This window comes from Ambystoma mexicanum, chromosome 5q (assembly GCF_040938575.1).
Source record: "Ambystoma mexicanum isolate Mex_15411 chromosome 5q, UKY_AmexF1_1, whole genome shotgun sequence".
NCBI classification, from domain to species: domain Eukaryota; kingdom Metazoa; phylum Chordata; class Amphibia; order Caudata; family Ambystomatidae; genus Ambystoma; species Ambystoma mexicanum.
Window position 1 is genome coordinate 459522133 of NC_090933.1, and position 26531 is coordinate 459548663.

Genomic DNA, 26531 nt, shown 5'->3' on the forward strand with positions numbered 1-26531 from the left:
TCAATGCTTACATTCTTAAATGTTGTCAAAACCTCATCGTTGAAGGGTGGCATAAGAATATCCATGTTGCCTCCATAGACGCAAGTGAGGCTTTTGACACAGTAAGCCGGAATAATTTATGGTTCAAACTTTCCAAATGGGACATTCTGTTGTAACGACTGAAGCTAATAGTACAATTACATGAATCAACGGTGGTGCACGTCAGGTTTAATGAGTCTGGAGCTTTAACGAGAACTATCCCTGTTAAGAATGGCCTAAAACAGGGCTGTATCTTAGCTGTTGGTCTCTTCAACCTTTACGTCTCTGAAGTGGGTGAAGAGATTGAAGATGCAGGCCTGGCTCTGCCAAAAATGGATCACTTACGAATAGTTTGGTCTGCGTACGTAGATACTTTCTCCTATTTGACACCACACCAATTGGCCTGCAGTGGGTGATCTTGGCTTTTGAAAGGTATGCTAGAAAACATTTCTTGAAAGTAAATGTTGAAAAAAACTAAGATTCTGACCTTTACTAAAACAAAGCCTACTGTGAAAAATAACTGGTCCATGTGTGGTGCTAGACTGGAGAAAGTAAATTATCTTATTTATCTTGGTTTTTACGTGTCAAATACAATAAATAAAGATGGGCCACATTACTTTTTTGATCATCGTACTGACCAGATAACTAGATAGATGAAATACATTGATCATCGTACTGACCAGATAACTAGATAGATGAAATACATTGATCATCGTACTGACCAGATAACTAGATAGATGAAATACATTGATCATCGTACTGACCAGATAACTAGATAGATGAAATACATTGATCATCGTACTGACCAGATAACTAGATAGATGAAATACATTGATCATCGTACTGACCAGATAACTAGATAGATGAAATACATTGATCATCGTACTGACCAGATAACTAGATAGATGAAATACATTGATCATCGTACTGACCAGATAACTAGATAGATGAAATACATTGATCATCGTACTGACCAGATAACTAGATAGATGAAATACATTAAAGGAAAATGTAAATAATCAGTGTTATCTTTGTTAAAATATTATGCTATAGTAGCTATTCTGTAACTCACTTATGGTGTACAAAGATACCCTTTGTGGTTTATGATATATTGGGAAGGATGGAAAGTAAGGTTTGGGAACAAGTTCTGGACATTCCATATGCAGCCCCTACATCTGCCATATTGTATGAATTGAATATCTGTGGTATCAAGACTAGAGTTAGGTGGCCGTGGCTAGCATTGTATAATAAATTGTTGCTCCCTCCCCCAGATTCTCTTAATGCAGAATTGAATACAATTTTACTTTTAAAATTGGACAAAGCTGTAGTAGACTTTGGGAAATGTTATGAACATATTTTGAATGAATTGGTGTTAACAACTGAAGAACTGAAACAAACACCTGGTAGGGTTAAACATTGTCTACACAAATTAGATTGGTGGTTTTCTGACTGACCGACTGAGGAGTATGAAACATCTCTCTCATCAGCACAAGGATATGGACCTTGTAGTACCGTATTGGAGGTTATTCCCGTGTCCATGGCTTAGAAGAGCTTTTTCAAGTTTTTGCCAGAATTTGTACAGCACTCAAGAAGTGCAGAAATGTTTTAAGGAATCCGCTGGGGATAGTTTGACATGCTGATTTTGTGAAATGGATTTTTCGGTTGAAACTCTTGAACATTTGATAATGAATTGTGAACATTTATCATCGAATCACCAGATTTTCTTTGCAACATTTTATGGAAAAAGGAATTTCTTTATACTGATTCGTTTTGGAAATCATGCTTAAAAGGCGATAAAAGGTCTCTAGGTATTGGGGTAGTTATTTGTATACATTCTTTAGACTTGAATTGATTTAGTAAATGTTGAATGGTTTGCGAATTGTTTTTGCTGTGCTTGAAATTAATTATGATTTGCATGCTGTATGCATATTTATATATTTCTTAATGTGATTTTTATCATCTGTTTCTTGTTTCTCTTTTCTCTTTCACTCTGTGATTCTTTTATCATGTTATGGTTTAGGTTGAACTTTGTGTTTAGTCAATAAACAATAAAAAAGAAAATAAATAAATACATTAAAACAAATTATGCACGAGTTTTTGGAGCTAATTCATCCCAGAGCTCAGGGATTTACCACCTAACAGTGTTTGTTGAATCTGGGAATGTTGTGTGGGTCATGAGAAATCCGTAGATTGCTACAAAGTAGTTTCTGGTGACAAAAAAATAGCCACTGTAGCCTTTCTCTTTGTCACAATTATTACGTTAAGGGACTGAGATTATGCCTGGGAAACATGCAGGTGTGGATAGTTACCACTTATTTCCAGCCTCTCCCATTGACTGGAGTGTTATGTTTTTGATGAGAATGTATTTTCTCTTGATTTTGAGCAGACTTAGGCTCACTTATAGTGGATTGTTTGCAAAGGAAAGCACTAGTCGGCAAGAAGGACGTCTTTGCCGAAACCCGTGAAAATCCCTGCAACGCTGGAGTAACGCCACAAGTAATTGACTGTGGACTTGGGTCGCGCACCCTTTTAGGGTGTGCGCGATTGTAGTTGTTTGTGACCGTTAAGGAGCAAATCCAAACTTGTTTTTTTTTGTTGCTTTTCCTGCAGATCCGCCCATAGACCCGCCCTCCACCACAGCCCACTGGTGCAGCGTCACTTTATTCACTCAGTGCACGCGCATCTTGCACGCCCATCCGGAAGTGCACGTAAGTGTATGCTGTTGGGCTGGTCGTCCTGCTTTCCTACTGCCGGACCGTGACCAGAATCAGCAGTCTTTCGCCTTTGCCTGGATTGTTTCCAAAGGAAAGCACTAGTCGGCAAGAAGCAGGACATCTTTGCCAAAACCCGTGAAAATCCCTGCAATGCTGGAGTAACGCCACAAGTAATTGACTGTGAACGCAGGTCGCGCACCCATTCAGGGTGTGCGCGATTGTAGTTGTTTGTGCCCGTTAAGGAGCAAATCCAAACTTGTTTTTTTTTTTGCTTTTCCTGCAGATCCGCCCTTAGACCCGCCCTCCACCACAGCCCATTGGTGCAGCGTCACTTTATTCACCCGGTGCACGTGCATCTCGCGCAAGCATCCAGAAGTGCACGTAAGTGCACGCTGTTGGGCTGTGGCGGGGGTGGCCTTCCATATTGGTGATTGTTTCTTACCCTGTTCTTGATATTGTACTTTGGTGGGGTGATTTGTGTATATTCTCAGTATGAGAAAAAACGAATTACCGCTTATACGAAAGGAAGCGGGTGCTGAGTTTTTTGCGGCATTGAGTACGAGACAAGCAAGTCTTGCGCCCGCTGCAGCTCTGCTGCTGCCGGAGGTAAATAATGAGGAGGCGGCACTTCTGCAGTGTGCTCAAGACTGTTCCTTGTTGGATAAACCTAGGGAAGAACCCATCGACCCCTGACAATTGCTGTTCGGGGAAGGTGAAACATCAAATGACATGAAATTGAAACTGAAGGTGTCAGGTTCCTGCAAAAATGCAGAGATCCAACCAGCGGAAAGGGAATATTGTATTCCAAGTGATTTCAATTATGACAATATGTTGGATTTTTCTAACAATCTTCCAACTAATGGTATGAATCCGGTCAGGAACTCCCTTCCCAGTCAGTCTGAGCTGACAGTCACTGTTTTCTCTGTAATGATAGTCTCTTTAACCGGCTACTGCTTACTGAGCTACGTAAGCAAATAGATGTCATTATGGGCCTGGCCACAGAAATCTCGTTATTACCATCTAGATTTTCTGATACATTGACCAAAATACTGTCGGATCAGTTTAGTTTAACCCTTAAGGGTGATGCTGTCAGTACTGAGATCTTGAAACCTACTCCCGTTCTATCACCTGATGAGATCATTGTCATTCCCACAATTCAGGAAGTCTTATTCGAGCTAGTTTCGGATGAAATAAATAACGAACTGGCAGATTCAGTAAAATCAGGTCAGGTGGTAAGTGAACCCCAGAATCTGAATGAAATTGGAATTCTAGAATCAAAAATGTCCAAAAGACAAGGAAAAAAATTAACAAAATTAAGGAAAATAAAAAACAATAATAATAACGGGGCACTGAAATAAAACCTCGAGAACGTTTTTGAGGGATTGTGAACCGGTGGAGAATTTTGATGAAGTGATAGTTGTCTCGGTTCATAAAGAAATACAATGTAAAGAGTCCATAATTAATAAGGATTCCTCCCAGAACCTGAATAGGCGCAATCAATCTACACAGAGCGTTTACATGGAGGGGGATTTGGCGCTATGTGATATTATGAAAAAAAAAATCAATGTGACGATGTGTTTGAAATCTTCAGTACTAGACCTGCACATGCCAACTTTGTAGACTCTCATAAGCATTCGACTGTGGATGATCCTATTAAAACAACAAGCCATGGGGCAGTCATGGCAGAGAGTAAGAATCGCTCTGGGGGCAAATTTGGGGTAACCTCTGATTCTGTGAGGAGTCATGTTGGCATTATGTTATGGTAAATACAGGCCTAGGAAACTGATTGGAAGGTTCAATTTGCAAAGGTGTGCAATGCCACTTATTTAGACACTAATTTAAAAGCTACCACCAATAATCTAAGCATGACACATATCCACCTAGCATGACCAAAGATACAGGCACTGCGCTGCTTCCAAAGGATGATGAGCCACTCTATAATAAGGGTTCTGAAAGAAAAGCATTCACAAGAAGCAATGCATCTTTTGGCTTGGCAACCTCTGGACATTAAGCTGGTGGGGACCTATGAGGAGTATTGTGATGACTTTGGTAGTGGTAAGCAGGTAATAAATCCTTCGAGGAGTAAGGAGTCAGGGTGGGGGAAAGGAACAACTCCAGGATTATCGGGTGCTAGACCTAAAGGATCCGGTACTCCCCGACTTACCTGGGCTTATCCTGACTACTTTATTTAAATACTCTGGCAATATATCTTTAAACAGGCCACACATTTTATCTTTATTGGACCAAATTACGGACTTAAGCCTGATTACCTCTGCAGATATTGAGTTAGTTGACTTCATACATAGGCACAGAATAGACTATGTACGACTGGTGATTCCATCGCCACTGGTTAGAAATCTGCTATTGAAAGAGGCTGAGCAGTTACAATGTAGAGGATTTGACATTTTCGAATTCGTTCATACTCTGCCTCACGTCAATCATAGTCTGCTGAGTTAAAATTCTCATGTGAAGGAATCTCCGTCTTTGTCCACTGTGAGAGTAATGCAGGCTTCAGATGACAACCTGGAAAAACAGGACTGAAGGTGACTAGCCCTGTTGTTACGTGAGACCATTGATACCCTTAAACAACTGGGGAAGCCCCTCTAGCTCTTTTCAAATATTAAAATTGCTCAGCTGAAACTCGAGAGGATCGGCAAACTTGCTGCACAATGTTAAGCTTATGAAGGATCTCTCACAATTTGACTATGTTTTCATTCAAGAATCCTGGACCAGGGTTCATTTGTGTTGGGAGGGTTTTACTGTTTCTTCTTTATGTGCACAAGGTGGCAGGGTGGGCCGTTCGAAGGGTGGTCTCATCATTGCTGTGAAGAATGATAATCTGAGAATTACTGGTGAATGGTCCTTTGCCTATCACTTTTTAGTGGTGGCGTATATACTGAGGTTTAGTGCAGTGGATACTGCCTTTTTGTTTGTCAATACATACTGGAATCCCTCTGAATATCCGGACCATCAACTCTGTATTGAACTGTGCAATCTGGGTTTACTTATTGAAACGTGGCTTGTAGCAAATCCAGGGGGTCATATTGGAATTGTTGGGGATTTGAATGCCGACTGTCTGGAGGATCCCTTAATTGGTGATCTACGCATCTCTAACCTTGACTCGTTAGCCTCATCAGGAGGTAACTCCAAGCTTCGGGGTAGAATCTGGTCACATTTCGCCGAGGTTTGGGGGTTAGAAATGCTTATAAAACACCTTCCCACGTGGAAAGGTAGAGGTCATAAATCCATTATCGTTTATATTTTTTGTTCTGTGGGCCTATTTAAATGTACAGGGAAGTTTGATAGTATTGAAAACAGCTTCAGTGATCACTGTATGCTTACAATAGAAATTTACACTATGGCTCAATAACCTGTAAAAATGAGCTATCAACATGGTCTGGTAACGAATTGTGTAGGCAATAGAATGAATTGGTCAGAGAAAAAAAATGCTAGTTTTACCGCCACTATGAAAAGATCATGAGAATTTCTCGTATTTCCAGCGAGCGGACCAATATTTTGCCTCAAAGTTTACAGACTATGTAAGTAGGTCCCTTACCAAAATGGAGAAGTCTTTCAGTTATAAGAAGACTGCTACGAGTTCAAAGCACCATAGATTTGACATGGAAGTGTGTGATCACAAACGCCAGATGAGGAAAGAGATTAGAACCATTATGAAAAGCAGGGTACCCCACGGTATGTATGGCCTCTATGAAAAAGAAAAGACAAAGTTATAAAAAATGATCAATTCTGCATCGTAGTATTAGATCCCAGCGAGATGGTGAAGTTATGCTAAAATCCTTACGAGGATCAAACTCCGTCAACTTCAGGAATCTAATCAATGAGCTGGATAATCCACAGAAAGAGGTACTCCTTAACCCTATAAATGAAAGGACATGGCTGGGGCACTTTGCTAATCTGTATTGTACCAAAAGAGGCAATGTTACGTAACTCCGAAAAGTAAACATCTATGGCTATTGGACTATACCATGAGGGATATTGCAGAGTTAATTTCCAAATCCAAAAATTCAGGTGCACCTGGACCAAACAACTTATCAAATAAAAATGTTAAGACTGACCCAGGTATTTGGGCCAAAATTCTCTTTGTCTTGTTTAACAACATTTAAACTACCAAAGTTACTCCTCATTCGTGGAGGGTGTCATTAATTATTCCTATTTTTAAGAAGGGTTCTCGACAATGTCCCTCCAGTTATAGGCCCATTGCTATTGCAGACCCGGATTCTAAATTGTTCTTATCCCTGGTGTTAAGAGATATCTAGAAGTGGATCCAAGAGAAACAAACACTGAACTTGAGACAAATAGGATTCAGAAAAAGTTTGGGTACCGATTGAGGTGGTCTGATGATAAATAGTTTAAGCGCAAAATCTATGAAGAAGGGAGCTAGATCAACCTTTGTCGCATCTATGGATTTAAGCTCTGCTTTTGATCTTGTTGATAGAACTACTCTGTGGGAGAGATTAAGAATTCTGAAGATGCCTCCTTCCCTCCTGGATATTTTAATGGCCATTTATACCGATACAGAAATGAAGCTTTGACTGGACTCTGCAGGTACTCGCTCGAAAGAACTCAAAATCCACAACGGTCTCCGCCAGGGCTGTATGTTGGCACCCACGATTTTCAATCTGTACGTTAGTGGTGCTGATATCGCCCTGTCCAATAAAGGTTTAGTATCACCTAGAGTGTCGAACATTCACTTTTCTTGGTTGGCCTATACAGTGATTTCCTGCTTATGGACAACACCAAGGTAGGGCGCCAAAGACTGCTTAATGCTTTTGAAGACTTTAACAGTGCATTCTCTCTTAAAATGAATCCAACTAAAACAGTGAACGTTCGCCTTGGAAGAACAAATAAGAAGGAGAATGCTTATACTTGGATGTGTGGTAACAACAGATTAAAAGCACAGCCAGTATTCAAATATCTGAGTTTTGTTATATCAGGTTCTAACTCTAGATCCTTATTTAAGACACAACTAAAACTAAAGGCGGACATTGCCATTTGGCAAATGCGTGCTCTTAAAGTGAAATTTGGCAAATTTACAATGGTTCCACTTAAGAAATGTTATCTTAAAAAAATAATTCCCCGTTTAATCTATGGTGTGGAATTTCAATCAACCAATTGTGAGGTGGATCTGTCATCTATCGAGAGTCACATCTGGAAATCGGTGTATGTTTTACCGAAATGCTCCCATTTGAACTGATAAAATACGAATTCTGTTTAAACTCCCTAAAGGCTTGTGCAAGATGGAAAAGATTGGGTTTGTGGAGGAAGTGCAATATAGGAGATGATAGGACATTGTATCTATGCGTAGGTCAGGATTCAGAAAACCCTTTTACTCAAGTCCTGAACGCTGAGTCCTTAAACTCATTTAAAACTTTAGGCATGTCAGTAAATACTTTACGGAACAAACCTTCACGTGTTAAAGAAAGTGTCATGGGCTTTGATTGGTTAAAAACCAAAAACAAAATTGTAGAATCAAAGTTGTATCATCAAGTGTGTTCAATTTACATATGGAAATACACTTATCAAAATACCCAAGCAAACGAATTTGAAATGATTTTATGCGTTTTAGGTTTAATGTTATTTCAACAAACCAAATTAATTCTATCAGAAACAGCCAGTCCGATGTTTGGATGTGGTGTAGATTCTTTCGGGTAGAAGGGATGGTGGAATCCTTACAACATATTCTGCTGGTATGTCCGGCACTGAAGTCCAAAAGGCTCATTTATTTTGTACAGTATGTACAAAACACTGCTAATGTTAACAGGGAATTCATCTGGATGAGAATGCTACATAACAGTGAAGGTAACTTAAACATCCGGGTTGCTACTTTCCTGAGGAACGTTTGTGCTCTCTTCTAGCTAATATAATGTAGATCGTAATGCCGAATACTACTGTTGCTAATGTTTGGTATGAATTAGGTGATATGGTTTTGTTAGGTTTCTCTTTATTTTTAGTTTAGTGTTTTCGTATACCTATGTGGTTTTAAACAGAAATTGATGTATATATCTTTATGGTACTGTATAAAGAACTAAAGAAATGGTTTTAATTTTGTAAAGGTTTATATAAACCAAAACAAATGAAGAAAAAAAAAAGAAATAAATAGTGCAGGTACCGTAAAATAAAGAATTAATAAAGAGGACATTACTTCCGGGGATTAAGGACGGAAATGCCAGGCTGATATTAATCATCATTATTATTATTATTATTATCTGGAGGTTCTTGGTGGTTAGTGGATTTAGCTGTGATATGCAGAACCAGACATGGCTGAAAGGAGAGGCCTGGGGTTCGTGTCCCCTTGTGCTTTCTAAGCGTTATACCGTCTTTGATGTTGGCTGAGCTAAAATGTGTTTCTCTTCCCTTCTGGGGGTAAATGGTTTGAGGTTTGAGATATTCCTTTCAGAAGTCTTTTTTCGTGTTGAAAAATATTTCGGCTCCCACCAACTCTGTGTCCCTTGGAATCGTCTTTGCAAGCAAGTCAGGACCTCAACGATCCCTCTCCTTGGAGGTTCAAAAAGGAAGAATTAAAACAAAATAATTAAAAATGTTCTCCAAGAATTGTTGTCGTCGATCTGTGCTTCAAAGAAATGTGCCCTTGCTGAGCATGGCAAATGTCAGACCCATGTTAAACAACCAAGGACTTGCTGAACAGGGTAAGTAGCAAATCATTCTAGGAATTTACAGCCAGAGCTTTGGTGAACAGGAAATATGAAAGCACTTTGATATCTGTGCTATGGTGGAGAACTCGCAGGGGCACTGCGGCGCTGTGTGCTGTACAAATGCAATCACTCACTCAATCAATCAGTAATTCTTGGTTGTGAGTATTTAGTTTCAAAGGTTAGATCCGTTATGAACATCCTTCGACCATTTCTGACCTCTTCTGCATCCAATGAGTGGAAAAGAGGTTGCTACTGTTATATAGCCTACCATATACCCTATTATCTCAGAACATGCCTCGGGTATTCTCAATGGCTCTACCATATCTTACTCGTGTGTGAAGTTTTTTCTAGGGAGTTGCGACAAAGCTTAAATAGCTAGGCCATGGCTTGGCATCCTAAGAGTAGTGATCTGCTTTATTCCATGCTCAGCCAAGCCATGAACTTACACATCCCAGAAAGATTTGCAGAGCCAATTGAATGGTCTGTGGCAAGTGGGCCTGTGGGAATGGTCTTTAGCCATGCTTCAGCCCAACCACTGCCCACTCTGGCATGTCCACAGGCCATGGATACTGGGTCCTGTGCATGGGGCATGACCTTGTGCCATGTAGCAGATCTTCCAAAGACCTAAACATTGCACTTTTGGTGTGGCCTATGTCCAGATCCAGTGGCCAGATGGATAAATTTGTCCTCCGGTAACGACTTAGGGTTGAGACCATGATGTTCCTGACAAACCTAGAGATGGACTGTGGGAATTATGGAGGCTCTTGGGCCTCCTGATATTCCACAGTCACAGTCGCCTTTCGGGGCATATTGGACCCCACTCATACCCCATGCCCCTCCCCAGTGTCACCCAAAGAGGGCTAGAATATACCTCTTTCAAAATATTTACCAACCTGAGCTCGAGGCAGACACTGCTAAGTGTATGGTTGCTCCTTACTGGATTTACAGACATAAATTGGTTTTCTAGAAGAATACCCACAAACCTGGACCCATGTAATTATTAGACCACTAAATTAGTATATGGGTCCAAAAATGGAATGAACAAAGATATCACTAATCCAGTGGTGCCAACGTGTGAGTATAATTAATAAAACAACACTGGATGCATTTATTTTATGCTTGCATTTATTTCCGCGCAGAAAACCCTGGGACATCTAGACACTAGTTACAGAAAATGCGGAGTACATTGGTGAAGTGCAAGAATACGCCTGTGTCTACAGACATAATTGGTGTCTGTATACAGACTGGCAAAGCCTCATCTCATGATGCGGGAGGCTACATCAGGCATGGAGACAGATATAAGGGACACATAGGTGTGAGTACACAGACTGGCAAAGCTTCCACTCATGGTACGGGGGCTACATCAGGCATGCAGACAGGCAATGGGACAAATAAGTGTGAGTGCACTGACTGGCAGAGGCTCACTTCATGGTACAGAGGGCTATAGTAGGCAATTACTGGTGGGAGGTAGACACAATTGGTATGGGTACACAATTTGAGAAACGCCATCTCAAGGTGCGAGCGGCTGCTTCAAGTATGCGGTTACAGGTGGGTGAAAAGCAACATCAAGTATGCGGTTACAGGCAGGTGAAATGCAAAATCAAGTATGCAGTTAAAGGTAGGTGGAATGCAACATCTAGGAAGGAGTTACAAGTAGCTAGTACAAACTGGCAATGCCTCAACTCCATGGTATGGGGGGATATTTCAGGTGAGCAGACAGACTTGAGTGACAAAATAATATTAGTGCACATGGATTGGCCAAGCCTCACTTCGTAGAGCAGGGGGCTATGTTAAGTGTGCAGGTGAGCATGGCTGGCGTTACTAAAGGTAAGGGTATCCACGGGTAGAACCAGGTTAAGGGATCTAACACCTGAATCTTCCCTTAGTAGTCATAATACCACATGTTGATTCAGGTTAGGCACGGCTGCAGTAATCACAGTGTTTTCTGCTTGGAATTAAGTTGTCCCTGGGAATACGAGAGGTTTCCAGGAGTGCATTTCTGAAAGCACGACATTGGAAAAGTAAAATACCTACACCCATGCGTGTGTTTATCTAGAACCATCATACATGGGACAATCCATCTTCAAATGAGTGAGCCTCCTATTGACAACCTAGATTCGTTTCAACACAGAAGAACTAAGACCACACACAACTATGTGTCGGTCTGCGCTAGCCCTAATGAAAATGGTTCAAATAACTAATCCACTGAAACTGGTAGGCTTTTTTGTTTTGTGCCCTGAGACTTGGAAACGGGCAGATGAGGGCTGTAAGTCAGGCCACAAATGGATTCCTTCCCTAAAAACTACAAGGAGGGATCATGTATTGATCTTGAGGTATGGAGCCAAAACAAGATTTACATCTCCGGACCCCAAAGAAAAGGAGTTTTCTTCGATCCACTTGGTCCAGTTACCCCCGTTTTCTTCTTCTTTTTTAAGAATTCTGTGTATAGTGATACATGTGAACTTTGTCCCTTGACCTATTTTTTTCCGGCCAAGGAGCATTTCTTTTAAAACCAGTTGCATTCCATAGAAACTAATAAAGCTGATATTCACTTGGAAAACTACAAACCATTTTTTGCTAGAAGAAATTTTAAGGAAAAGGTCATCAGGAACACCAAAATACTGATTGATCTTCAATGAAAAAGTAATACTTAAGCAGAACTAACCTGAATCAACATGTGGTATTTTGTTACTAAAGGTAAGCAATGTGGTAAAGCCTCACCCCACGGTCAGGGATCCTGAGTAGATAATATGCAGCAACAAGTTGACACAATGCCATGTACACAGAAAATGATGAAAGCAGATAAATTGTAAACGGTATAAAAGTGGAAGGTTGTGAATGAAACCAAAGTTCAGCGAGTTTCATAGCGAGCCGTTGTTCTATGGTTCATAACGAATAGTCACAGGGTGCAGCGCAACAGTGGTGAGCCCTGTGCAGTGATATAGGTATAGATTGACATGGAGGCAGGGAAGAGTTGAACACTGCAGAAGTAGAGCAGGCTGCAGTGAGATACGTTATGTGCAGAGTAGGCCCCAGCAGCTAGATGTGGTTGATGCAACATTGTAAGAGCGGACGGCCGTCAGTTGTAGAAGTGGGTGTAATGTATCCTTGTCTCTGCCAGCAGCGCTATACCCCAACAGTAATTTCCTGAATCTGACAGCTAGCATAGGGAAACAAAGGGAATAATACAACAAAAGTGGCAGGCAGCAAAATCAGAGGACTTGATCCCCTTACCTTGCGCAGCAGCATGAGAAGCGGGAGAAACACCATAACAGGATGCGCAACACAGGTAGTTGATGGTGAAGTGACAGACGGGGGTGTAGCTCCGAGGCACCATCCACACCCAGACAGGGGTTGAGTCGAAACCGTTTTAGGGGACCCTTTGAGGGGGCTGGAATCGCCTGACGGCTCCCAGAGCAGCTAAATGATAGCCCAGGACACAGCCAATCCGCGGTCTGCTGAGGCGGGCAATCTGATGGTGAAGGTCCAGGGAGCACGGTTTCATTCACTCCAAATGAAAACATGACAACTCAGATGAGATGCATGGGGCTCATGAAGGTTTAGCCAAAACAATGTGTCCACTGGTTTGGGCTGTGGATCAGAACAATAATTCATCAATGGAGAGTCATTTGGAAAACATATTTTGTGATCCCCAAATAACCTTTCCCCTCCCATGAGGAAGTCACTCATATTTTTCCAAAAACGTTAGGAGTCATTTCTATATTACTTTGGAATGTTTTCTAAAGATTCACCGAACATGAACCAAGTTATTAACCATACAAAAAGTACCCAGTGATATTGACTGTGTGGTTATGATTAAGGTGGACCATCCCACTGAAAGAGAACTTTTGTAAATGTGCAAAACTTTGTCACTGTTTGACGAATTTACACAAATCTTTAAAAAAATAACACATCCATCTCTATATTTTCTTGGATCGTTTTGAGGCATTCATCTAGTGGGATGAAAAGTTATAAAGAAAGTCTCAACATGTGCATTTCTCATGCAAAACCTCGTACAGCACTTTTGCTCTCTCCAGCAGTGACACATGCTGGACGGATTTGAGTCAAATCTGTGCGGGAAACTAGCAAATGATCTCATTCATTTTGTTCACTTGCTCTGTTGAAAGTCAGCAATCATTTTATGAAAAAGATTCTCACAAGATTGGTTACAATCCTGTTAGTACTATATCAAGGTCACATACTAATGTATCCATGGGTCTGTTTTGAGGGCATTTATTGGCCATTTCTTTTTGTGTACCTGGGATACATCTGTAATGTTTAGTAAGGGGAAACTAAATGGGCTGATTGGCTTTGGGTGCAGGGACATCTTCTAGATGGCTGCAATTGTGGCCTGTGCAGTTGTACAGGCTCCTTTGCATGTTCTACTACACATGCCTTGATATCAGGCATATGCCAGCCCTCTTGAGGTGACTCAAGCCCACAAGGCAGAGTGAAGGAGGTCAAAGCAAACAAAGAGAGACAGTATTTGTTAAAGCAGCAGGTTGGTTATCCCTGGTAGCGTATAATGAAATCACAACAAAGCACTTGAGCTGCTAGTGCATGCTGAGTTAATAGATTTGACACAACATTGGTTTATTTACTCAACCATTTACTTTTTTTATTTTTACATTTATAAAGACGGATCTGCCAACACCAGGGCGCTTGGCCAGAAACATTAGTGTCACATATCACATCTAAAAAACACACACATAAATCAAGGACAATACATATGAGATAACACAAGTGTATACACACTTTACAATATTGCGACCATAAAGTGCAACGATGCTAATGAAGTGTTCCAGTGCTAGTAAACGTATACCTATAAACAACTGCAACTTCTACAGCTCATGGAGAGAAAATTCACTACTCTCAATGCCCAAAAGCATTCGTTCCTATAAAGCAGTATTAATCTATGGAATATCATCAGGGGCTATACTAACAAAGAATCTGGCACAATGCTTTGAGCCCTCGTGGTATATTTTTCAAAAAAGTTGTTTCCTTACATTCATCATAACCGCACTTTTGAAAGCATCACAATCTAAGACCGATAACTAAGGGTACATCCTTTCTACTGCACCAAGCAAGGGGTTCACACTCCAGACCCGCGTAACCAAAGGTTTTCACTCAGCCAGCTGTTTTATTGACCAGCTTGACCACAATAGCCCTTTAATTCGGCCCTAATTCAGATTTGATCCTCTGCCACTTGCTTGTAGCGGCCAACTGTCCTCAGTGAACACAAACAGCAATTTTCTGTCAGACAAACATATATGTGTATATTTCTATGTATAGACTAGCTGTTGCCTTCCTAATCTACTGATTCCAAGCTCTATTCCACCCTGGTAGAATAACTCCAACAGAGACATGGTTCTCTTTGAGATCTGATGCCCTTGTCCACTCAAGTAGATTGGTAAAACAATAAGAAAATTAAAAACAAGAATTGGCAAACATAAAGCTGTATTTATGTGAAGATTGCAGAAGCACCCATGGTTGACCATTTCATCACCAAGAACCCTGGTTGTGATGAGTTTAAATGGATAGTACTGTATAAACCATGCAAAGGTAAAGACAGCAATGCAAACAAAGATATGCTGCTAAGGAAAGAGCAAGAACTTAATTTTGTAACGATATGTGATCACGAAGGCCTGAATGAAAATGTAGATCAGATGCTGAACAAGACATTGCACTTCTGTATCTGGTCGGCCATTGGTTAAACATGAGACGCTTCAGTCAGTGCAACAATAAAGAATGTATTGTGTAAGATCGTTTAGAATCTGGTGTGTCAATGTGAGTTGCAATGGCCTCCACATATAAGATACCCATAAAATGACCAATTGCATCTGGTCCATCACCTAGTAAATATGGAAGACTCGAGCGCCTGTTTAGATTAAGAAATGCAGGGTGCAAGCTCCCATTTGGGGATTGTGTTTGCATCCTCACAGGCCGATTCATGGAATCAATGTGCGCCGAAAAAAGGGCGCACGCGTGCGAAAACGTGCGATTCGCAGTGAAATAGCGAAAATCGCAGTGCAAGTGCGATTATCGCACAGAAAACATCACACATCAATTCATGGAAGTCCGTGCACGAGCAAAATGTGGGATGTGCGCTGAAAAAGTGTGCGGCGCACGCTGGCGCACGCTGGCGCACAGGTCATCGAACGCTGTGCGATAAGGCCACAGCGAATTCGCACATAGCGCGGCGCACATAACAAAAGTAGGCGTAACACGGGGCGTCACACGCAGTATTGGGAACAACTCGTGAAAATGTGGGCGTCACGGGGGAAGTACAGGAGGCAAGTGCGCAGAACGCCCACACGCTCGCCTGCAACACGTATTCATGGAATCGAATAGGGAAAAACAGCGCACGGCCAAAGACGCGCACAGGCCCATATATGTCCACCACACGAAAGCAGGCGGTAGCGTCCCTGCGCAGGAAAAAAATGTGCGCCAGAGAAGGCCCACACGCGATCGGGCCTGGGGGAGCGTGTGCGTGTATCTCAGAGGTGCGCGAGAAGTTTCACACGTGATCGGGCCTGGGGGAGCGTGTGCGTGTATTTCAGAGGTGCGCGAGAAGTTTCACACGCGATCGGGCCTGGGGGAGCGTGTGCGTGTATTCCAGAGGTGCGCGAGAAGTTTCTCACACGCGATTGGCCTGGGCGCGTGTATTTCAGGGGTGCGCAAGAAGTTCCACACGCGATTGGCCTGGGCGCGTGTATTTCAGGGGTGCGCGAAAAAAGTTCCGCACGCGATCGGGCCTGGGGGAGCATGTGCGTGTATTCCAGAGGTGCGCGAGAAGTTTCTCACACGCGATTGGCCTGGGCGCGTGTATTTCAGGGGTGCGCGAGAAGTTCCACACACGATTGGCCTGGGCGCGTGTATTTCAGGGGTGCACGAGAAGTTCCACACGCGATCAGGCCTGGGGGAGCGTGTGCGTGTATTCCAGAGGTGCGCGAGAAGTTTCTCACACGGGATTGGCCTGGGCCATTACATGTGAGACCAGTAATGTGTGAAGCACACGGTTGGTGTATGTGTTTAAATGTAACAAAGGGAGCCCTATGCGGAATGGACACATGAGAGCATGCCAGTCTCTGTTCCTGGATATGGGTGTGTGTGAGGGATGGGTGCTGATGCCATGTACATGTATGGTGTCCATGTCTGTGTTTCTGACCTGCCTGTCTGTGACTTGTGGATGCCATGGATGCATTACACATGTCTGTGACAATGTTCAGATTCACTGATGCAGCCTAGTTATCCTTGCATCCACTGTGTCTGGGGTGTACGAGTCCAGATGGATGAAAGTACGTTGAAGTGTGTGCATGTGATAGGCATGACCCATGATGCATGTGAGTCCAAAAACAACATTGTATGCTTCAAGAGTCCCTTGGACATGTTTGCTTATGTCCATAGCATGTGCCATGCCTATTACTGCATGTGTTTTGCCTGCACTGACCCATGTGTTGTGGAGGGACATGATGGAAGTGATCTTTGACAGTGCCACTCATCTGCTATTGCTTCCTGTCTAGGGGACCATTGTACAGTACCCTGATGCTTGTGTTCTATGTCTCCCTCTACACAGCACAAAGTGAAGAAGAGGGCGGAGACGGCGCTGTGGAGCTAAGCGGCAGGGATGCCCCCACGGCTCCAGCGGAAGGGGTGGGTGAGCCCCCACAGGGGCTTGCAACGGCGGAAGACAGTGTGGAGCCATCCAGGTTGGTGGTTTCCACAGAGGGGGAGGAGGCCGCTACTGAGCCGCACATGGGGCCTGGTGGGGGCATCCCTGCTGGTGCAAGTGGTGCAGTCCAGGGGCAGGGGCAGGAGGCAGCACAGGTCGCCGTGGAGGTGCCTGTGCATGTCACTGTCCCTGACATTGTGACTGCACCACCATGCACCAGCAGGGATGCCCCATCGCAGGCCCGCCCGCAGGTAGGGGGGATGTCCATGTCATCTGACTCCCCTCCACCTGCGGACGAGGGGACCCCTGGCCGTATAGAGAAGGTCCTGATTGGTGTTGCGTTGCGCACGGCTGTCATTCGTGATGAGGTGCGTGCTTCCCGGGGGGAGTGCGCACGTCATCACGAAGAGCACCGTGCCAACGTGGCCCAGTTGGGAGCGGTCATGGTCGGGGGTCTCGTACATGTGTCGGGCACTCTGGCGACCCTCTCCTCCTCTGTGGAGGCTATGCGCCAGTCGTACTCCATGCCTTCTTCCGGCCCAGATGCCACCAGGGCCCCATGTGGACCTGCCCCGACCAATGCAGCCACCTCGGTGGGGATCCCATCCCTGCCACAGTCGGGAGTCGGAGGTCCAGCAGGGGTGGACACACCAGCAACTGGACCCCAACAGATGGAGGATGTGACGGCATCATCGGGCAGGGCACGTGCACGACGGCGTCGGTGGTTTCCATCAGCCTGGATGCCGTCGTGCTGGCACAGGCAGTTGCGTCGGAGGCAGCGGCAGGCTCGACGTGGGAGGCATCATGGCTCGGGGCCATCAACATCAGGGGGGCAGGCATCGGCCGGAGGGCAGGAGAACCCTGGAATGGGAGTGGTTTCCGTGTGGGAGCGGTTGGGCCAGCAGATAGGTGCAGAGCGGCAGCGGGCAGAGGAGGAACAGCTCACAATGGTCAGGGCGGAGAATTCCATGCAGAGGGCACTGAGGCAGGCTGAGTGCCTCGCGGATCTTCACAGGGAGTTGGAGCTGGACACTGCATTATCCCTGCGGGACCTCGGGCCAGGGAACATGCCCACCTCCAAGCCATTGAACAGGAGTTCGATGATGCCCTGGCCCATGACAACAACCAGTGAGCCGTCGGACTAGCCCGCTGCCCATGTAAATAGTTATGTAGTTAGTGTTAGGTTTCCTTTGCTTTTTTATTTATTTTGGACCTTTTGGACAATGGGCCACATTTTTGTATATAGTTTTATTTTATTAGGTAGTATTTTTATGTAGGTTTCATTTCTTCAGTTGGGATCATGGACCCTGGTTTGTTTATCTGTATATAGTTGACTGTTGGATTTTTTTATTTTTTTTTTATTTACCCATGGAGCAATGGTTTTCAGTTTTGTTTTTACCTTGGATTTACTTTCTTGAACTGTGACTTTGGACACCTTTCCTTTGGTTTATGATTCGTCGTTTTTCATTATTTTACGGACATGCTGCTTTTGGTTTTTGATTCCCATTGTCATTTGTTTATTTTTAATTCCATTTATGCTGTTTTTAATACATTTTCTTCATCAAACTTCAATGTGTAGTATCATCTCATTGGTATCATGCATATCATGATATGGGTTTTGAGATTCCCTGACACCCATTGGGTGTATGTGAGGGCCATGTGTTCATTTCCAAACTTGCTATTGGGGTTCTATCATGTCATTGCCATTTCTAAGTGGGTGGATGCAATACTCGAGTGGGTGTTTTGCATTTGGAGGCTGTCCATAAGGGCCAGGGATCTAGATTGTGATGACATGTTGGCTGGGGGACATGTGTGGGGGCCTGCTGGCAGGTGCCCTGCAATGCTGGGGGGTGGGGGTGCAGGGGGACATGAGTGGGACATGAGTGGGGGCCTGCTGGCAGGTGCCCTGCAATGCTGGGGGGTGGGGGTGCAGGGGGACATGAGTGGGACATGAGTGGGGGCCTGCTGGCAGGTGCCCCGCAATGATGGGGGGTGGGGGTGCAGGGGGACATGAGTGGGACATGAGTGGGGGCCTGCTGGCAGGTGCCCCACAATGCTGGGGGGTGGGGGTACAGGGGGACATGAGTGGGACATGAGTGGGGGCCTGCTGGCAGGTGCCCCGCAATGCTTGGGGGTGCGGGTGCAGCGGTACATGAGTGGGACATGAGTGGGGGCCTGCTGGCAGGTGCCCCGCAATGCTGGAGGGTGGGGGTGCAGGGGGACATGAGTGGGGGCCTGCTGGCAGGTGCCCCGCAATGCTGGGGGTGGGGTGCAAGGGGACATGAGTTGGTGATCAGTAGAGCAAGGAGACATGTGCCTTTGCTGGGGGGCATGCCCATGTTGGGTGGGCTGCCTGCGGGACATGACCAGGGATGCAGGGTAGTCCCCTGTGGTGTGGGCTGCCTGCAGGGGCCATGGAGGGTGTACAGGGGACACCTGGGAGGACCCACACTGCCAAATCACATGTAGGACTCCCCGGCACCCCTGAAATACACGTACCCTGCTGAAATCGCGTGTGAAAATTCTCGCGCACCCCTGAAATACATGTATCCTGCTGAAATCGCGTGTGGAACTTCTCGCGCACCTCTGAAATACACGCGCCCAGGCCAATCAAGTGTGGAACTTCTCGCGCACCTCTGAAATACACGCGCCCAGGCCAATCGCGTGTGGAACTTCTCGCGCACCTCTGAAATACACGCGCCCAGGCCAATCGCGTGTGGAACTTCTCGCGCACCTCTGAAATACACGCACATGCTCCCCCAGGCCCGATCGTGTGTGGAACATCTCACGCACCTCTGAAATACACGCGCCCAGGTCAATCGCGTGTGGAACTTCTCGCGCTCCTCTGAAATACAGGCACACACTCCCCCAGGCCCGATCGTGTGTGGAACTTCTCGCGCACCTCTGAAATACACACGCCCAGGCCAATCGCGTGTGGAACTTCTCGCGCACCTCTGAAATACTCGCACCCAGGCCATTCGCATGTGGAACTTCTCGCGCACCCCTGAAATACACGCACACGCTCCCCCAGGCCCGATCGCGTGTGGAACTTCTCGCGCACCTCTGAAATACACGCGCCCATGCCAATCGCGTGTGGAACTTCTCGCGCACCTCTGAAATACACGTGCCCAGGCCAATCGCGTGTGGAACTTCTCGCGCACCTCTGAAATAAACGCGCCCAGGCCAATCGCATGTGGAACTTCTCGCGCACCTCTGAAATACACGCGCCCAGGCCAATCGCGTGTGGAACTTCTCGCGCACCTCTGAAATACACGCACATGCTCCCCCAGGCCCGATCGCGTGTGGAACATCTCACGCACCTCTGAAATACACGCGCCCAGGTCAATCGCGTGTGGAACTTCTCGCGCTCCTCTGAAATACAGGCACACACTCCCCCAGGCCCGATCGTGTGTGGAACTTCTCGCGCACCTCTGAAATACACGCGCCCAGGCCAATCGCGTGTGGAACTTCTCGCGCACCTCTGAAATACACGCACCCAGGCCATTCGCGTGTGGAACTTCTCGCGCACCTCTGAAATACATGCGCACAGGCCAATCGCTTGTGGAACTTCTCGCGCACCTCTGGAATACACGCGCACAGGCCAATCGCGTGTGGAACTTCTCGCGCACTTCTGAAATACACGCACACGCTCCCCCAGGCCCGATCGCGTGTGGAACTTCTCACGCACATCTGAAATACACGCGCCCAGGCCAATCGCATGTGGAACTTCTCGCGCACCTCTGAAATACACGTGCCCAGGCCAATCGCGTGTGGAACTTCTCACGCACCTCTGAAATACACGCGCCCAGGCCAATCGCATGTGGAACTTCTCACGCACCCCTGAAATACACGCACACGCTCCCCAAGGCCCGATCGCGTGTGGAACTTCTCACACACCTCTGAAATACACGCGCCCAGGCCAATCGCGTGTGGAACTTCTCACGCACCCCTGAAATACACACACACGCTCCCCCAGGCCCGATCGCGTGTGGAACTTCTCACGCACCTCTGGAATACACGCGCCCAGGCCAATCGCGTGTGGAACTTCTCACGCACCCCTGAAATACATGCACACGCTCCCCCAGGCCCGATCGCGTGTGGAACTTCTCGCGCACCTCTGGAATACACACGCCCAGGCCAATCGCATGTGGAACTTCTCGCGCACCTCTGAAATACACGCACACGCGCCCCCAGGCCAGATCGCGTGTGAGACTTCTCGCGCACGCGTGTTCCCGAAACCCGTAATACACGTTCCCCGCTTTGCGTTTGCTGCTTGCCAGTCCGGTAAACTGGTACAGGGTTGGCGCAGCCCTTTGCAATGGTTTTGCGATCTTGATGGCTTTTCCTTGCGCAAGGGCGTTCTTGGGGGGCGTAACTGGCGCTGCTGCAGGGTCGCTGTGCCACTCTGCGCCACGTCTGCTTTTGGAGGCGAGACTCCATGAATACGCTGTGCGCGGACATTGATTTTATCGCACGCGGCTGGCGCAGGCAGCCGCGTGCGACACTTTTGTGAGGGATTCCATGAATCGGCCTGTCAATGATGTGCTTGCTCAATGTGTGTCAAATATGGTTTCAATATTGTTAAACCTTGAAATTCATGGGTATAATTACACGTTGGACGCCCATTCCAATGTGGTGCCTTTACACACACTCATCTGCACATGAAACTTCGATCGGGTGGTCACGTGACCCCAGATCATGTGATATGGTTAAGCTCTGCTTGCAGCAGTGGTTTCAAATAAGAGATTGAACAGCGTGTACAAAAGAGCCTGTTTCAGTCGGGCTGGGTACTGGCGACGGATGCGATTAGTTTCTGAACGCCTTAGTAGAAAGTAGTCCCAGTTTCCTGACACAGTCACCTGAGGGGTTGACATAAAGTCTGATTCTAGCTATCCGAACATGTTCTGTAGCGGTGCAGTACAGAGGTTATCGAGTAATAAGCAGGTAGAAGTCCCTGGTATAGATGGATGGGTGCTAATTAAGAATGTGCAGGCCCAGCATTTGGGCCAGGTACCAAGGAAGTGAATTAAACACTGGTGGGATTGTGAGAGTGGTGTTTAAGAACAGAATACAGAGATTGAGATGTTTATTGGTTTGCCCTTAACTCCATTTACATAGCTACTCTTTTGTAGATACTTCGTGCCATACTAATCGCTCCCGGGGGCCACCAGGATGGAATAGAGCCTGAAGTAAGTAGCTTAAGAAGGCAACAAACGTCCATAGATAGTAATACACAAAAAACAGTTTGTCAGAATATTGCTGGTTTGTGTTCACAGAACACATCTGGCTGCTACAGGCAAGTGACAGAGGACCAAAAATTAATTGGGGCTGAATTAAAAGGATATTGTGAGCAAGCTGGTCAAGAAAACAAAGGAGATCACAGAGGGAAGGAACTTGTTCTTCTCCCTGCAGTCTGGTCCATGTTTTCACAGTCAGGCCTACCTGTCTGATCTGGTTCTGCATGTTTGATCCAGGTCTTGGACCAGGCTTAAGCCAGGCTCAAGCACATGGACTCAGCTAAAACCCAGGGGCTGTACCCATGGGGCTATTAGTATCCTGCTGAAATACCATGTCCACTGTGCAAGGCTACCCGCCACATGCAGGGACCAATGCTATTGGCATGGTGGTGCCCAGAGAAGGCCATTAACTATACCTCAGGCATGGAATCCATTGAACCAATCTCTCATATTTCCATCCTATTACTTATGGGCCATTCGTAGACACACTTATTTAAAGGTGTGCATGAGATCTGCTATTTCATCCCATTTCATATACCAGTCTTCTCATGGAATACCAATTAAATGCATCTCCTTGATGTACTACCAAGACCCTTAACCTAGAAGTAATTATGGCACCTTGCGCATCCAGAACTTGTTTGGTGGTTTTACCAGATCTCCCAGTGGCTTTTGCAGTGAACCACAAGGTATTAACATTTAATCCACCCACATGGTGTAGACTGCACCTATCCTGGCTTAGTCATTTTTCTTAAAACTTCACTTCCATCCTAGTGTCCTCTGACCATCCTCTTTGATGGTATCCTCAATTGTAATACTCAAATTGCGCAAATCAATCAATTTAGTTTTTCTTCAGTTGTTTTTACTGGAACAGATTAAAGTCTTTATGTTTCTGTTAGACTTGTGCATGATTCACAAGCCTTAGTTCTAGTAAGTACTGACAAAGGTAATGCCATTTTAGTAGGACTTCTGCCCAATTGTGTTGGCTTCTCTAAAAATGTACTACACTTGACACCCCAATTGATAACAAGAGTATGGAAATGTAATCACATCTCACATATTATGATCTCTTGTCACTGGTTACCTATTCATGTGCATACTTCAATCAAGATCTGCTGCATTACTTGCAAGGTGGTCTGCTGCGTCAACCTGCCACTGTGGCAGCAAGCTGCACGTTCCTGAATGTCTCTAGGGGAAGTTCAGATTGAATATTCAAAGATTGAATATTCCACTATACCAGATTCTTAGCACAAGATATTTCTGCAGCTCTCCTCTTACATGCAACTCCACACATAACATTTTTCTTCCCTCTCTACTTGGTCATTCATTCAAGTTAAACCAGGCCTAAAGTTTTATTTAACTCTTTTTATTGCATAATACTGACAAGACCACTCGAGGTCTAACTTCGGTTATGCTTGCACTCTAGCTATTAGGTATGTGAAATGAATTTTCATTCATAAAACTTGAATGGCTGCAAAGAGAATGATGCCTTACACTTGCCCTCCTTAGTGTAACACGTTAAATGATCCCTACTCATTCCATCATTCTTCCATGTGCTTTTGTACTTAAGGCTCCACTACTAAATATTAAAAAATGTTGCTAATATTTTGTATTTACTCTCCTAAATATATATAGATATAACTATTGCCAATCAATATACACATTCATTTTGGGATTGAAAAGCATAGTTATCATGGCAGCTGGCAAAGTGCAAGCCTTGGTAGAACAGCAAGTCACCCCAAATGTGTCTCGATTCGATATGGATACATGTGGGGTGCCAGTAAGACAGAGATTCTTCTCATTGGGACCCCTGCTCCTGCTTTCCCTCTCTCTCTCTGGCCGCCCTCTTTGGGCACCCTCCCCTCACCCTTCTGTGAGGCAGAAAACCTTGGTGTTGTTTTCGACTGCACACTCTAATTCTCTCTTAACATCACTGACCTTGCCAAGAAGGCCCACTTCCACCTGCACCTTCTTAAAGGTATTCTACCTTTCCTGACCTTCCCCTAAAAACTCACTGTCTCCAGAGCTCTGGTTCACTCCAGGCTGGACTATTACAACAGCCTCTTTCTAAATCTTCCTAACTCCATTCTTCACCCCCTCCAACCAATCCAGAACAGGACTGTGAGACTTATCCTTGGCCTCAAGCAGAGGGACTGCATCTCTCCAGCTCTGATGGTGTCACGTCAAAGTTTCAAAAACAAAGTTTTGAAATACAAAAGTTTTGAAACAAAAGAATCGAAAAAACAAATTTTGAATGCATTTTTTGTAATGTACATTTTTTTTGGGGTTCGTATAGTAACATTTTTGGTTTTTCATAAAAAACGGGAGTTTGGCAGGGAACGCTTCCAAAAAAACAAAAAAAAACCAAACATGCATTCGAAATGTTTTTTTGAAATCCTTTTGTGTCGAAAATCTTGTATTTTGACACTATTGACTGTCGAACAATTCACTATAAACCGCTCTGACATCTCTCCACTGTCTCCCGGTGGCCGCAAGGATTCATTTCAAGGCCCTCTGTATCATCCACAAGACTTACGGGCCCGTGGTCCTCACTATATCCAACTCTCTCCTCCTAAATACCTTCTTTCTAGAGCCCTGTGCTCAGCTACCTCCAACTCTCTGCGGGTCAGACGCTTCTCCAAACAGAGTGTGGGGGGTAGATCTCTCTCCTCTGCAGGAGCCTCGCTCTGGAATGGCCTCCCTGCCACTCTCAGACTTAAGCCAGACCACCTGAAGTTCTCTCTCCCTCTCTCCTGCTATCTGACAGCTCATCCTGACTGGCTCTGCGGTTGCACCAGATTCACACAGGGAACCATGCCGCCTCCCTCTCCTAGACCAGTCGCCCAGCACTGCCTCCTAGCCTACCGAGCACTACTGGTCTGGGATTGCATCTGTGTAGTCCTTTGCCATCCTTGCACTTACTCAGAACCCTTCTGCCCTGACTGCACTTCCCCTTTACCCTTTCCCTGCACTTCCCTCTGCACGCTCTCCCCTGCTCTTCTCATTTACACTTGCATGATCTGAATGTCACAGTAAGATTGTCTTGTCATTCCTATGTTTCAACAATCACTCAAGGAAGGAGTGGGAGACACCCTTCTTATAAAGGGAACGGTCCACAGGGCATTGTACAACAGCAAGGTGGCTGTACGGGGTCTAATATCCATAGCTGTCTATTCATATCTTTTGAAAGACAAATTCCTTAAATGTATCCAAGAAGAATTAAAACACTGGTATAATGAGTTCACCGCGTTCCTTCATGATATAGGATGTTCTTGCCTTCCCACAGATAATTTGGCCATAAGATTTAGGCAAATTAATTACAAAGAAGTGATCTGGGAATGGGATCGGACCCATTGTGCTACAAATTTAGCTAGACAGCCGTCTTATTTAGAGGGACTATGAAAGCGTTTCCTGTGAATACCTTGTGCTCTTATGTAAAAAGTCTGCAAAATGGGAAGTTGAGACGATTTATTATGTGCCTCAGGTTGAACCAACCTTTGACACTATCAAAGATTGGTGACTGGCACAATATCCCATTTGAAGTTTGAGTACGTCGGCTGTGTGGGAATGATGTAGAGACTGCCAGGCATCTATTGACTGATTGGAATGCCCTTATGAAATTTTATATGAAAGGATATATAAAATTGTTACATGATATGATTTACATTTTATCCATACAGATCAATTTTGGGCTTATTTAGTTACAGAGGAAAGTTTGGTTATGAATGTTACTATATTTTATATGTGGCAGGAAATTCTTAAGAGTTTACCATGAACTAACCTGGAGTGTTATCAATTTGTATACACTCTCTCTCTGTATAGTGATTTTATATTTAGCCCTTTGCACGGGGAAAGGTTCTATACATGATTATGTATTGTATGTATGAATGTTCTTTTTTAAACTATGTTTAAGGTTACAATTAACCAATAACAATACAAATGAAAGCTGTGACAAGTGACCCTTGCCTATTTTCATCATACCCAGAGGGATTTGTTCTACAGGTAATAGAGGGAGCATGAGGGGGATTAGAAAACTCTGGTATTGAACACCCAGCTGAGAGGCTGGTCTTTGTTATGGGTGTACCTCTTTGAAGCATGGGTCCCAGGAGCTCTCCTGCTTAGATTATTCTAGGCTGAAGGACAGGCATCACCCAACCTTTTTTAGGATCAAAAGAGGCAGCCTTCCTGCCTTTTGCTGTGCTTGCTGACGCCAAGACAG